The sequence below is a fragment of the Rattus rattus genome, chromosome 2, assembly GCF_011064425.1.
Source record: "Rattus rattus isolate New Zealand chromosome 2, Rrattus_CSIRO_v1, whole genome shotgun sequence".
Classification (NCBI taxonomy): Eukaryota; Metazoa; Chordata; class Mammalia; order Rodentia; family Muridae; genus Rattus; species Rattus rattus.
Genome location: NC_046155.1, coordinates 181,958,198 through 181,974,335, shown reverse-complemented (window position 1 = coordinate 181,974,335; position 16,138 = coordinate 181,958,198). Strand labels below are relative to the sequence as shown.

The 16,138-nt window shown below is 34.6% G+C and overlaps 1 pseudogene; it reads left to right on the top strand.

The window, feature by feature from the left end:
- The first annotated feature begins 13,021 nt into the window (after nt 1-13,021).
- LOC116892757 lies at nt 13,022-13,987 on the top strand (annotated as a pseudogene).
- The last annotated feature ends 2,151 nt before the right edge of the window (nt 13,988-16,138 follow it).

The following is a 16,138-nucleotide window of genomic DNA, read 5'->3' as shown; positions in this document are numbered from 1 at the left end:
ATCCTTATAACATTATAGACTTGATAACTTTGACAGCACAAATTATAAAATTTGATATTTTAGAAGAGGTGAGAACAAGTTTGCATAACATAATTATAGTTCATGCAGAACTGAAGTATAAGCCTAATTTTATGTGTTAATTTAAAAACAGAGGAATGATTGTAATAATACAAACCTTCAGTTCCAGAATTCTGGAGATTGAGGAAAGAGAGTCAGGGATCAGCAAGGGCTCCATAGAAAAACTTGACTACACACAGCGATAGAGAGAGGGAAAGAGAGAATAAAATGAAATAAATGAAACATAAAAGGAAGAAAGGAAAGAGGAAAGAACTTCTACTTAAAAAGCAATAACCAGGATTTGTGTTGAAGATTTCAGTGGTTCTCTTATTTACATATGTGAACACCTTGATTTAAAAGAAAAAAATTCTACAGTTAAAAATAACTACACTTATCATTTGATTATTTGTAGTGGTGAATTGATTCGATCACAGTCGTTTAGGGGAAGAAGCACACACAAATTACATATTGTCAGGTTTTATATGGGTTTGAAGGTTTAAACTCAGGTCCTTATGCTTACATAGCAAGTGCTTTTGAACCTAGATGTTTTTACTTCAACCCAAAATGTTCTGGTTCTGAATTGTAACTTCTTATACCAAAGTCTCAATAAGAAAACTGAAACATATCCAGACAGAAAAAATCAATTTCCTTGTTTTTCAGGATATCTTTGCCCTAGGGCAATCTGAATACTCATAATTGAGAAGATGTGAGAAGTGAGTAGGTTAGGCTTTCCCAGGGTTGCCACAAAAATATGAGGCAAAATTATATCTAAGATTTAACAGCATTTGTACTTCTATGCCCAATGTTTTCAACATTGAAATAAAAGCACAAGGTTTTATGAAAGTATGCCAGAAATCTTATCTGTGATGCTAAGAACAAAACACTAGATATAGGAGACATGACAATCTATATTTTTCTCCATTTTAATTGTATTTCACTGCAATGGACCCAATGAAATTGAATAATGATAACAAATTCAGGTCTAAATAATCCCTATGTCCTGATGACTTGTTCTGGAAAAGAAACGTTTTAACTCCTCAGGTATACCAATTTCTATTTGCTGAAAATGACAGTACTGTTCAGGTCACACGGAACTTGCAGCTCATGATGAAGTGGTGAAGTTTGGAATTCTTGTGACTTATATCATCATTGACTACAGATTGTCCATGTTTACTGAGAGACACAGTACTGGCCCTGCTCCAGCAACAAAGATAAGTCCCAGTGAGTAATTCGTTTTGTATCAGTTGTTTATTAAATATAGAGAATGTTAACAAGGAGAGGATATATGATAGGCAGATAGAGCATTTTTCCTAGGCCCTACAAACACAAACACACAAAGAGAGAAAGAGAGAGAGAGAGAGAGATTCTGTGTATTTGAAAATTACATAGCCCTTGAAATTACTGCATAGCCCTTGAAAGTCTGAAACTCATTATATTGACCAGTCTTTCTTTGAGTTCACTGAGACAAATATCAAAAAGAATATATAAGGACCCCAAACCCCGAAATGAATCGCTTCCATTAAGCATACAATGAACACCATTGACAAAATAAACAGGAAGAAAATGAAAATAGGGTTGGCTGGAGAGATTTCTCTCTGGTTTCAAAAACTTCAATCTCTTCTAGAGGATGAACATTTAGTCTCCATCCACATGGCTACTCAAATCAATCCATAATCCCTATTTCTATACCATGATTATACATAAATTAAAGCACACACTGAAACTGTTTAAAATAAAACATTATTTAAAAAATGTTAATATGAGCAATATGGTGTCATTTTTACAGTTATGCTAACAGCTAACCTGCTGCTCAAAAAGAAAATATACTATTATTTTTATTTTTACTATTATTATTATTATTATTATTATTATTATTATTATTGGTCTCAGATCACTCAGGCAAGCCTTCTAACTGCCTATGTGACTAAGGCTTACCATAAAATCTTGATCCTCTGAATGCTGGAATTACAGGTATTACCCTCCACATATTGATAGAAATATATGGTTCTGGCAAGTTGTTTTTGGAAGAACCACTATGATGATGAAGTCAATACATGGTTTGAGATAATCCTTTTAATTTTCAGTACTAAATGCATATTAAATATAAAAACAGGACAGAAAAACACCATTTTGTTATAATTGCACAAAAATATACTCTATTTACTTTACAGGATAAATTTTAGCCAAATGCTGTTGAAATATTTCCAATTAATTGTTAGTTGTTAATCATTTTGTATTACTTCTTTGAGGAAAATTTTTTACATATTTTATAGTAGTCACCTGCATTATACACATTTTCATTTTTAAAAATTTATTTATTTCCTTTTTAAAATTTTTTACCATTTTTATTAAATTGGGTACTTCTTATTTACATTTCAAATGTTATTCCCTTTCCCAGTTTCCTGTTCATCAGCCCCCTAACCCCTTCCCCTCCCCTTCTATATTGGTGTTCCCCTCTCCATTGCCCCCCCCCAACAATCCTCTACACTGGGGGACCAACCTTGGCAGGACCAAGGGCTTCTGCCCTACAAGGCAATTCACTGCTACATATGCAGTTGGAGCCCAAGGTCAGTCCATGTATAGTCTTTGGGTAGTGGTTTAGTCCCTGGAAGCTCTGGTTGGTTGGCATTGTTGTTCTTATGGGGTCACAAGCCCCTTCACCTCTTTCAGTCCTTTCTCTAATTCCTCCAGCAGGGGTTCTGTTCTCAGTTCACTGGTTTGTTGCTAGCATTTGCCTCTGTATTTGACATGTTCTGGCTGTGTCTCTCAGGAGAGATTCATATCCAGTTTCTGTCAACAAGCACTTCTTAGCTACATCCATCTTATCTATTTTTGGTGAATATATATATATATATATATATATATATATATATGTCACTTGAGGGGCAGGCTCTGAATGGCTGTTCTTTCAGTCTTTGCACTAAACTCTGCCTTCCTATCCCCTCCTATGGATATTTTTGTTCCCCTTTTAAAGGAGTGAAGCATCCTCATTCTGGTCATCCTTGTTGAGTTTCATGTGATCGATGCATTGCACCTTGGGTAATTTGAGCTTTTGGGCTAATATCCACTTATCAATGAATGCATACCATGTGTATTTTTCTGTGATTAGGTTACCTCAGTCAGGATATTTTCTAGTCCCATCCACTTGCCTATGAATTTCATGAAGTCATTGTTTTGAGTAGGTGAAGAGTATTCTGTTGTGTATATGTACCGCATTTTCTGTATCCATTCCTCTGTTGAAGGGCATCTGGGTTCTTTCCAACCTCTGCCTATTTTAAATGAGGCTGCTATGAACACAGTGGAGCATGTGTCTTTGTTGTATGTTGGAGCATCTTTTGGATATATGCCCAGGAGTGGTATAGCTGGGTCCTCAGGTGGTGCAAAATCCAAATTTCTGAGGAACCTCTAGAATGATATCCAGAGAAGTCGTACCTGTTTGCAATCCCACCAAAAATGGAGAATTGTTCCTCTTTCTCCACATCCTTGCCAACACGTAATGTCGCCTGAGTTTTTTGATCCTAACAATTCTGGCTGGTGTGAGGTGAAATCTCAGGGTTGTTTTGATTTGCATTTCATTCATGACTAATGATGTTGAACATTTCTTAGGTGCTTCTCACCCACTCAATATTCCTCAGATATGAATTCTTTGTTTAGATCTGTACCCCATTTTAATAGGGTTATTTAGTTCTCTGGAGTCTAATTTTGTGAGTTCTTTGTATATTTCAGATATTAGCCCTCTATCAGATGCAGGATTGGTAAAGATCTTTTCTCAGTCTGTTCATTGTCATTTTGTCCTAATGACAGTGTCCTTTGCCTTACAGAAGCTTTGCAGTTTTATGAGATTCCATTTGTCAATTCTTTATCTTAGAGCATAAGACACCGTTGTTCTGTTCAGGAAATTTTCCCCAGTGCCCATGTGTTCGAGACTCTTCCCCACTTTTTCTTCTATTACTTAGAGTGTATCTAGTTTGCTGTGGAGGTCCTCTATCCACTCAGAATTAAGCTTTATACAGGGTGATAAGAATGGATCAATCTGCATTCTTCTACATGCTGACCGCCAGTTGAAAAAGCATCATTTGTTGAAAAAGTTATCTTTTTTCCACTGGATGGTTTTGGCTCCTTTGTCATATATCAATTGACTATAGGTGTGTTGGTTCATTTCTGGTTCTTCAATCCTATTCCCCTGTTTTATCTTCCTGTCTCTTTAACAATACCATACAGTTTTTAACACTATAGCTCTGTAATACTGCTTGAGGTCAGCAATGGTAATTCCCCTCCAGAAGTCCTTTTATTGTTGAGGATATTTTTAGCTATCCTGGGTTTTTTGTTATACCAAATGAATTTGCAAATTGTCCTTTCTTATTCTAGGAAGAATTGAATTGGAATTTTGATGAAGATTGCATTGAATCTGTATATTGCTTTTGGTAAAATGGCCAGTTTTACTATATTAATCCTGACAATCCATGACCTTGGGAGATCTTTCCTTCTTCTGGGATCTCCTTCAATTTCTTTCTTCAGAGAGTTAAAGTTCTTATCAGACAGATTGGTTGGTGAAAGTCACACTGTGGTATTTTGTATCATTTGGGACTATTATGAAGGGTGTCATTTCCCTAATTTCTTTCTTGGCCTTTTTTTCCTTTTGTGTAGAGGAAGACTATTGATTTGTTTGAGTTGATTTTATTCCCACCCACTTTGCTGAAGTTGTTTATCAGGCTCAGTATTTATCTGGTGAAAGTTTTGGTGTCACTTAAGTATACAATCATATCATCTGCAAATAGTGATATTTTTACTTCTTTCTTTCCAATTTATATCCAGTTGACCTCCTTTGGTTTTCTAATAGCTCTGGCTAGGACTTGGAGAACTTTATTGAATAAGTAGGGAGAGAATCAGCAGCCTTGTTTAGTCCCTGATTTTAGTGGGATTGCTTCCAGTTTCTCTCCATTTAGTTTAATGCTGGCTACTGGTTTGCTGTATGTGGCTTTTACTATGTTTAGGTATGGGCCTTGAATTCCTGATCTTTCCAGGACTTTTATCATGAAGGGGTATTGAATTTTGTCAAATGCTTTCTCAGCATCTAATGAAATCATCATGTGGCTTTACCTATGAGTTTGTTTATATAGTGGATTATGTTGTCAGATTTCCATATATTGAACCATCCCTGCATACCTGGAATGAAATTGATCATGATTGAAGATCATTTTGATGCATTCTTAAATTCGGTTTGTAAGAATTTTTTTAATATTTTTGCATTTATATTCATAAGGGAAATTGTTCTGACATTCTCTTTCTTTGTTGGGTCTTCGTGTGGTTTAGGTATAGCAGTAATTTGTGGCTTCATAGAAGGAATTTGGTAGTTCTCTGTCTGTGTCTATTCTGTGGAATATTTTGGACAGTATTCTTATGAGGTGTCCCATGAAGGTCTGATAGAATTCTGCACTAAACCCATCTCGTCCTGGGCTCATTTTGGTTGGGAGACTTTTAAAGACTGCTTCTATTTCTTTAGGTGATTTGGTGTTCTTTAGATAGATTATTTGTCCCTGATTTAATTTTGGTACCTGGTATTTTTCTAGAAAACTGTCCATTTCCTCCAGATTTTCCAGTTTTATTAAATACAGGCTTTTGTAGTAAGATTTGATGATTTTTTAAAATTTCCTCAGACCCTGTTGTTATGTATCCCTTTTCATTTCTAATTTTGTTAAGTCGTATAAACTCTCTATGACCTATGATTAGTCTGGCTAAGGTTTTATCTATGTGGTTGTGGTTTTTGTTTGTTTGTTTGTTTTGTTTTTGTTTTTTCTCAAAGAACCAGCTCCTAGTTTTGTTTTGTTTTGTTTTGATTATTTGTATAGTCCTTTTTGTTTCTACTCAGGGTTGATTTCAGTCCTGAGTTTGATTATTTCCTGCCTTCTACTCCTTTTGCGTTTATTTATTTCTTTTTTTCTAGAGCTTTTTAAGTGTGCTGTCAAGCTGCTGACATATGCTCTCTCCTGTTTCTTTTTGCAGGCCCTCAGAGCTATTAGTTTTCCTCCTAGCCCAGCTTGCATTGTATCCCATAAGTTTGGGTGTGTTGTATCTCCTAAGCAATAAGTAAATCATGCTTTTTACTAAAACCCTAGCAGTGTCTCATTTAGTGATATCATACATCTTGAAGGTGAATATACAACCATCATTTTCCTAAAAGAGCATAAATCCTTAGTACATTCGCACTATCTATTCCTTTTCTTATATATAAGTACAATATATATTTCTTCTCAAGGAAAATTTCTTTCAGAAACAGATGACAATCAGTATAGAAAAGTACAACTCAACAATGTACAGTTTTGGGGCTAAATCCAAATTGCCAACTTCCAGAGTACCAATGACACAATCCTTGATGACATAATTTTTGTACTTTAAGCATACACTTAATTGTAAAAGAAAGAGTGGAAAGAGTATAGGGACAAGAATATAGAGTTTTCTGCAAATGACATACATACACACACTGAAGAATGTATGTGTATGTGTGTGTCTGTGTGTGTGTGTGTGTCTGTGTGTGTATGTGAGAGCCTTGTCAGAAACTCTAATAACCTCACAAACGTAATTGCTCAAAATAAGCTGAAGAGGGAAGAAACCAATAGACAGGCTTATTAGTCATAAAGATCTATTGAGGCTTCAACAATAAACCAATAAGTACAATCAAATAAAGAATAGAGATATTTAGTAAAATATCTTCTTATGAGAAGAAACCAGTGGATGTCTAATAACAAATAATCAGCACTTAAAATATAAACATACAAGTAGAAATATACATACAAAAATTTTGTATTTGAGTATGTAAATATTTTTCTCTTTTTATTTCCCTCCTCATCTCTCTGTCTCTCTTTCTCAACCTCTCTCTCTCTGTGTGTGTGTGTGTGTGTGTGTGTGTGTGTGTGTGTGTGTGTGTGAATAAAAAATGAATTGAAAGAAGCAACTGGTTTTAAAGATTTAAAGGGAAGGTAAAAGAAAGTTTGACTAAAGGAAAGTGAAAACGGAAATGTAATTATTGTGGTATTAAAAAGAAATAGGAAACTAAGAAAAAGAAGTAATAGCATGATTAATAATTAAAATGATAGGAACAGATGCTATATTTTCTATAGAAATGGGATGGGAAGCAATATGTTGCTTTACTCTTAGATCAGTGCCTAGACAAAAGGCTTACTCCAGCAGTTGGTGGAAGCAGAAATAGAAACTAATAGTCAAAAATATAGTTGGAGTTAGGCAAACATCCTGACAATAGAGTGATAAAGGACTGTAGGAACCAAAAGATTCAAGAACTTCACAAGAACAAAGTCCACAGAATTAACTAAGCAGTGCTTATAGGGACTCACAGACACTGAATGTGCAATCATGCAGTTTGCATGGTTCTAAGTTAGTCCTGATGCACAGTGCTGTGTCTAATTAGGTTGTGATTTTTGGGGGTCTCATAACAATGAAAGTGGGAGTACCTCTGACTCTTTTACCTAATGTTCTACTTGGTTGTCTCATTCATCTTTGACATGAGGTTTTGTGCATCACCTTATCAGATCTTGTTGTACAGTGTCATCTTCATAGCTCTGTAAGTGCTTCTCTTTTCTGAAGGAAAGCTTCAGAAGAGCAGTAGATCTGGGGTAGAGTGGTGGTAGGGTGAACCAGGGAAGAGTGTAAAGTTTTGAGGATGAAGTTGAGATTTAATCTATGAGAAAATGGAACTTTAATATGTTAAGATATATTCCTAATAAGTACTTTTCAATATTGATCTACTACCTAAGATAATTATGAACTTGGGGCTTTGATTTACACTTCTTAGATCTATGAATTGTGAACCATAGCATTAGGAACTTGACAACCATAATAGACCTTCGTTAATATTAAAAAAAGTCATCTGTTTATCTAGGGTGCCATAATCATGACATAGAAACCAAAAAGAAAGAAGGAAAGAAAGAAAGAAAGAAAGAAAGAAAGAAAGAAAGGGAGGGAGGGAGGAAGGAAGGAAGGAAGGAAGGAAGGAAGGAAGGAAGGAAGGAAGGAAGAAAGAACAACAAACTTTGGCTTCAAAAGAAATTGATAATATGTGTCCTAAGAAAATTGCAGAATTAATTTTCAGTGGGATTTATCCTATCATTACACAAGTGGGTTGCAAATGTGAGAGAGGATTCACTTCAGTTCTAACCTTCTAATGATACTGTCTTTAACTACTTCTACAGATTCCAAGAGCTGCTTTGAGTCTTTCTATATCATAGTTGCACTTGTTATTGTCTGTAAAAGAAAGATCTCTACCCTTGGTAACTCACCATAAAGTTTATATCAACATAAATGGTGACTTGCAAGACTTGTTATTGGTTCTCATATAAATCTGATTATTGAAGGATATGAGGCAGCAAATATATTAGGATCACATGTTTATTCTCTTGAGTTTCCCCCTGCTTCAGCACAGATTATTAAATTATGCACTGTAGCCACTGTTTTTGAAATTTAGAAATCTAAGCTTTCAATTTGTATACTGATAGGTTTACAGTTGCTTGAAATTTTTCCTTTTTTAGATACTGCTACCCCCCCAAAATTTACAATTATTTATGCAAGTACAACTTAAGTTAAGAAAACATACTGTTCCTTTATAGGCCATTTAAGAACTCAGGCTGGATTGCCTGGATCCTTTAGTGAGTGCACTGCCACAGCAGGTTTGTATACCGGATAGACTATAGGCCATACCTAGGAACAATTAAACAAATAATCTCATTCTTTACATCATCAAAATAGTAATAGCTTGAGACAAAAATGTGGTATTTCTAGAGAATGTACAAGTCAAATCGTAAATGCTTGTCCTCAGTGTCTTCAATTTCTTCCTATATTACATAATGGTGTTGTTCCCCTAGGACAATCAATTATGACAAGTAGATGTTACTCCTTTCTGATTTTAGAAAACATGTACATGTGACTATTGACATCATTAAAAGCTTTAGTGGCACTACTTTAAAAGGAGTAAAATGTAAAAATGTAATTAGTCGTTCTACATTGTAGTCAAATGTAGTCAAAATGTAATCATCCTACATTGTTTTCTAACTGTCTATTGCAGTCAAACATCAGAGATGTTTTTTCAACAATTTAATATTACTTCTATTCTAGGATTTCTTAATCTTCAAGGAAAAGGTATTGTAAAACAGGTATTGTAAAACTTTAAAACAATATCTTCATATATAACAAGGGGAGTTATATTCCTGTATATTATGCAAATATTTAAATAATGCTCTTTTTATTTTAAAATTTGGATGCCAAGGAACTCTATAAGTGGCTATGGCACCCTATAACAAGGCACACTTATGCCTAGAAGAAATGACAGCATCCATTTACTGGCATATGGCTTGATCCTGATCAGATATTAACATGGGGAAGAGGGCATGTTTATGCTTTTTCTCTGCAGGATGCTGCAGGAGTGTGCTACCTGCCAGAGTGACTGGTGAGACAAGCAGATGCTGGGACAAAGAATGATGCTGACCTGTGTGCTTGCTGAGTGCCCTGACAGGGGTGACTAGGAAGCTGTTTTGGATATATGTGCCTGACCCACCTTTCCTTGCCTATATCTCAGATTGGACAAGCAGCCTTGCTCAAACTTTAAAACATTCTGTGATAGAGAAGTTAGGGACTGTTAAAACTACCTTCAAAACATTAATCAAATAAAAGAACTTATAATGAGTCTTTTCTTTCCTTTAATGTGACAAGCTCTATCATGGACTGGTCTGGAAATCAATCAAATTGGAAATAACATTATTCATTTGGAAGACTGATTCTAGACATGTTCAGAGACATTAAAAATTTCACAACTGCCTTGTATGAAGTTATATTTACAGTCAATAAAATTAGGACAGGATCTAGGTTTCTAACAAATGTTAGTGTGTGTGTTATGAAGCTCCTAATCTTTTAATAATTGATCTTGTTAAAATTATTCTTGTTTCTTCTATGCTTCTTAATGTAAGTTGTGAGAATTGTACACTTTCTAATTGTGTTAATGTGCTGAAATCTGACATGTCTGTTATTATGGTCTATCCACCAGCTTTTGTTTTATTGCTTGTATGTAATACAGGACTCTGGTATTCTGACAAAGGCTTGCAAAAATTTGAAGAAGTGAGTCAGGTTTTAAGCAGAAGCAAGAGGGTAGTGGACTTGATGTGCTGGTGTAGCAGCTTTAATTACATTAATAGATAGCACAACTGCTTTCGCAATTGCTTTGACTTGAAGCTAAGACAACTATTTTTTGTTAATCATTTAGCAAAAATGTTACTAATGTTTTGAGTATTCAAGTGGATTCAGGAGTTTGGAACAACAGATTGATGCTCTTTATGATACTGTTCTTCAAATTATCAGAGAGGATGTTCAGAACTTTAGAGAAAGAAGCCATCTTGAGTGTTATGCTAATTACCTGTAGATTTGTCTTCCTTCTAAAATTTACAATGATAGTCACTACAATAGGAAAAGGGTTCAAAGACACTTGCAGAGTATTTGACATAATTCTAACTCCTGAATGTTTTAACATTGGTTACCGAGATTGCTCTACTCAATGATAACCAGGTCAAGGAAGAAATAAAGAAAGAAATTAAAAACTTTTTAGAATTTAATGAAAATGAAGGTACAACATACCCAAACTTATGGGACACGATGAAAGCTGTGCTAAGAGGAAAACTCATAGCGCTGAGTGCCTGCAGAAAGAAACAGGAAAGAGCATATGTCAGCAGCTTGACAACACACCTAAAAGCTCTAGAACAAAAAGAAGCAAATACACCCAGGAGGAGCAGAAGGCATGAAATAATCAAACTCAGAGCTGAAATTAACCAAGTAGAAACAAAAGGGACCATAGAAAGAATCAACAGAACCAAAAGTTGGTTCTTTGAGAAAATCAACAAGATAGATAAACCCTTAGCCAGACTAACGAGAAGAGTCTGGGGCCTCTGGGAAAAAAATGCAAGTTATTGGAATCTGGTAGAGTGTCTTAGGGATTCAGAAATGTGAATGGTCCAAATGATTCAGTATAAAGATCAAATTATAGATATTTACTTGAGGGATAAATCCATATACTTAATTTTAAAATACTGGTTGCATTCTACTGCCATATCCCTGATTTCAAAGTGTCTCCAATCTCATGCTTGCTCTTCTCTTGGGTTGTTTTTCAGTAACTATTATTGGAAACTCTACACTCACAGATATGCCATGGCAGATTCTACTAAAGCAAATTCCTGAGCATGTGTTCAAGTAACTCAGTCACCTAAGTACTCTAGGTTGTTGGAATTTATGAAGTTTCCAGATAGTTCATGCTTAAATTTCTTTCTGTAATTTCTTGATATCATGTCAAATACTTTCCTATGCTTGATGTAATTATCTTAAGGAGCACCAAAACACAATAAAGTACAAAGAACATTGCGGACAGTATTTTAGGTAATGTCATAATGTTTTTACAAACTATGTTGTCATTGATATTTATGAGTCTTTCGAAGTTAGTGTTCATAATCTGGTTCTGTTAATAATGTTTATTAATCCTACAAAGATATTCCTGCCTACTACATATCTACTGCATTTACAGAACCCTTGTACTAACTGATATTCTGTTTTTAGTTATATGAGATAAAAATAATTCATTGTAATTCACAAATGAAATATATCTTAGTGTTAAGCACACACATGAAAGAACAGAATATCATCTATAGTAGCAATTATAGGAATCCATAGACTGTTGTATTGAGACTTTAGAAATGTCTTGGAAAGAGCTACCCATTAATTATTTACACTGAGATACTACTGAAATTCCTAAACTTTACAAAAGAGAAAGAGAATATTGACAATGTTATTTGTTACATTGCTCTGTGTTTTATGGAGGTGATGTGTGTTCATGCATTCATAGGATCCTATCTATTTTAACCTTCAAGAAGTATGGTAAATACAGATTTAAGCTGTGCTTTTATGAATGCAAAACAAAAAATAAACATTTTTATGGGTAGACTATTTGATGTGTTTTATTCTTTTGCTAGGCTTGGTCTTTCAACCACAATGTCCCAAGAACCTCACTGTGTTTCAACTTGGGCAGTGCATTTCTAATGGATATGTAAAGAGGTTTCTTATCAGAGACCACCGCTGGTTGTTAACTGTGACCTTGGACTTTGAATATACTATTAGGAGAATGAGTTTTGACAGATATGTTTATATCTATTCCATTAAATATTTCAGCCACTTAAAGCTATCAAAGTTTCATGAGATAATCCACATCTATAAGAACCGTTATCTCCAATGTTATTTTAATTATATTTGTACTATATCACAATTATACTAAACCATGTATCTATTAAGAACATCAGACATTCTTTCCCTGTATTCTCTTCATTAATTTTTTTTTTAGTTTGAATCACCTACTTTAATTAAATTGTCATTTGGTATAAGTTTACACAAAGAGCCTTTTTTGGCTCTCTGCCACACTCTGAACCTAAGAGATCATTCATGTTTCATTATGTATGAGCTTTCAATAAATTTGATGAGCATTACTTCTCAGCATAACCTATTTGAAATCTTAATGTATATGTATGGGTATTATCTTTATCCCTAATTGTAAACATATTTCATAAGATTACATATCTACCTTGCTGTATAATGTACAATTTTATGTCTTTTTATACCACATGAGAACTGCATGAATTTCTTACTTATTTCTTTCCTCGAGTATGACTTTTAAACAGCACTTAAATCTAAAATTGTAGAATACAACAATTAGTCCCTTTGAATTTACTAGCCATTGGCTCTCATAGTGGGAAATTATGCTCTTTATTTATAATAACTTTTCTACCAAATATGTTGGAAGCTCTCTTCTTAAATGTGTTCATTTATAGACTTCAATAGTTTGATTATATGTTATTAATGATGAAATGCATTTGCTTTGAAACATAGTCTTGATATGCTGCACACCATGGCTTTACGAATTTGAGCACATATGGTTCTTGCTCACATATGTCCTTCCTAGAAATCTTCAATACATGCTTTGGTTCACAAATGTGATTGTTTCTATAATTTAAAGGAGAAACTACTAAATGACAGAATGGAAACCAGGAACATGGCAATAGGAATCATACTCTTAGTACAGAGTATACTTTGAATTTTCAGAAACTTTTCTCTTTTTTTTCTATTATTTAATTTTTTACTACAAGGTATGTACATTAAATATTGTAGACATGATTCTTACACATGTGTTCATATCTAACTCTTTGATAATTCTTTCCAAAGATCTTGCCCAGATAATGGGAGCCTTTTGTTGGAACCAGTTCTTCAATGATGTTGGTTACAAACGTATTTTATATTTTCTAAGGCTTGGCAGGAGCATATCCATCGGCACCACCTGTCTCTTGAGTGTCTTTCAGGCAATTACTATTAAAACTACAAAGTTTATGGAACTGTTAATTTCTCTCTGCTGGATCCTGTTCCTGCTAATAAATATGGTTTTTTTCCTGTGTACACATCTACCAAAAGGAATAGCAAAAATAGGACACAAAAGAGAGGTTTTGAATTCTGCCTCTCTCTAAGTTGTGACAAAATTATAGATTTAATGTACATAGCATTTTGGATGTTCCCTGAAGTTTTATTTTCTGTTCTCATTGTATGTTCTAGCACCTTCATGATTGTCACACTTTATGGGCACAAGAAGAGGGTTCAACGGATTCTCAGCACACATTCTGAAAACAGAGCCACACAGACAATCCTTGTCTTGGTTTGCACCTTTCTAGCTATTTATACTCTCTCTTCCATTTTACAAGGCTATATTGCACTTTCACATAACTCCAGTTGGTGGATAATGAATATCACATCCATCATTTTTATGTGTTTTCTTACATTAGGCCCATTTGTGATGAGCCATCATTCCACATTTTCCAGATTTTGCTTTATGTAGTTAAGAAATATATAATAGTAATAATAATAATAATAAGTGCTATACAATTTTTTTGTTGATGAACTTAGGTTGAGACACTTGTATATTTCAAGATATCAGAGAGATCATGTAATAGTATGTGGAGAGATTATTTCAACATTATTATAATTTCACTGCAGAATTGATCTATATTTTCCTTATAGTCTATAGTCATAGGGTTTTCACCAATAATATGTTATAAGTATAGACTGTATTTCATTCAGTGGGCCTATGATCCTATTATATTGTGGATGATTCCTTCTGATGTATTTGCCCAGTTATTTCATATGTCAGTCCATTTGTAAAGTTAGTCTTTTCTTTTTGTCAAAACCAGTGTTCATACATGTTTTTTCTCTATTAGACAGTGTATAACTTTCCAGAACAATGAGTATAAAAGACTCCACCTAAGCCTTGCAAGTAAGTACCTTTTAGATATCCTCATATTTTATCACTCATAATTTTTCAGATATATCTCTTCATGAAGATATTATGTGTTAGTATACACAAGACTTATGCTAGTTCAAGTCAAATAATATTCCAACAATGTGGTCGGGAGGGAGCTAACATTCATGATTTCCAAAGACTACAGGAAATCCTAATAGTATTTGATAGTACCTGGGAAAGTAGAGATTCGCTTTGCTGTAACTGTGTCAGTAAGTATTAGGCTTCACACATTCACTGTTACACATTAGAACTAAGAGTTCTATAAATATAACATTCATTTTCTCTCACATTAGGTCTACTCCCTGTATCTGATTCAGATTTCTCAGTATCTAAACAATCTTTCACTTCTAATTTCCTATTTCTGCACTGAAATCTAGCTTCCAATTCAATTGCTATATGGAATGACTTCCTATGGCTTTCCAGATGCTATAATATACACTGCATATACCCTGTGGCTCTGTAAAATCTGTGGAAGATTCAGTGAATCACTTGTTCTCCATTTGATAACATTCCAAATGTAACACTACATGTGATATAAGTCATACAGCTTGAGATGCACCCTTACAAACACCAACTATATGGCATCATGGTGGCTGTTTTATTCTATGATGTGCTTACAAACAGGAACCTAACATGGCTTCCTTCTGTGAGGCCCAACAAGCGACTGAGAAGAGTCAGAAGCACATACTTACAACCAACCAATGGATAGACGCTGGGAAATCCTGTGGTTGAATTAGGGAAAAACTGAAAGAAGCTGAGGAAGATGGTGACCCCCGTAGGAAGACCAGCAGTATCAACTAATATGCACCCCTGATATCTCTCAGACACTAAACCACAAGCCAGGTAGCTGATATAAGGCCCCCAATACTTATACAGCAGGAGACTGCCAAGTTTGGCCTCAGTGAGAGAAGATGCACCTTATCATTGAAAGGCTTGAGGCCCCAGAAAGTGGGAAGGTATGGTGGGGTAGAGGTTGTTGGGCACATCCTCTTGGAGAAGGGTGGTAGGAATGGAATGAGGAATGGTAACAGGGTGGACTGGGAAGTGAATGATGTTTAAGGGTGCAAACGATTATAGACTAATAAAAAAGCCATTAGCAGTCAACACCTCAAGCTTTCTTTTTTACACACAGTGACTTGGTAGGGAATTGCCCTGAGAATATTACCCCAAATTCAACTAAGCATCAGGATATTTCCTTTCAAGGTCACTGATCTTTTTACTAAATATAGCATCTCTTTTGTCCTATGCCTTGGTTTTCATGTATCTTTTGTACATCTTTTCTTTCCAGACAATACATTTTACAATACTTCCTGCATTAACTGCCATTTTCACTCTCAATCAGAATAAAAATTAACAGTAGTTAAGATTCCATGGTGACAATGGTTTACCAACTTCAAATTTCCTGGGCCAAATATTTTAATCCTTTACTCCTAAATCCATCTCATAAAAATATTCAGGATTTGGCAGAAAATTGCCATAAACATTGCACCTATCAAAAAGTGATGTTTTTATTCCTAATCCATTTATTGAGATATATATTCTATACTCAATTGCCTGTCCATACAATGGCTCCTAACAGTTTCTTTCTTTCTCTCTCTCTTTCTTTCTTTCTTTTTCTTTCTTCCTTCCTTCCTTTCTTTCTTTTTCTTTGTACCACCATCTCTCTCCTTTTGTATCTTAGTTTCTTTCATCTTTTTCTTTTTT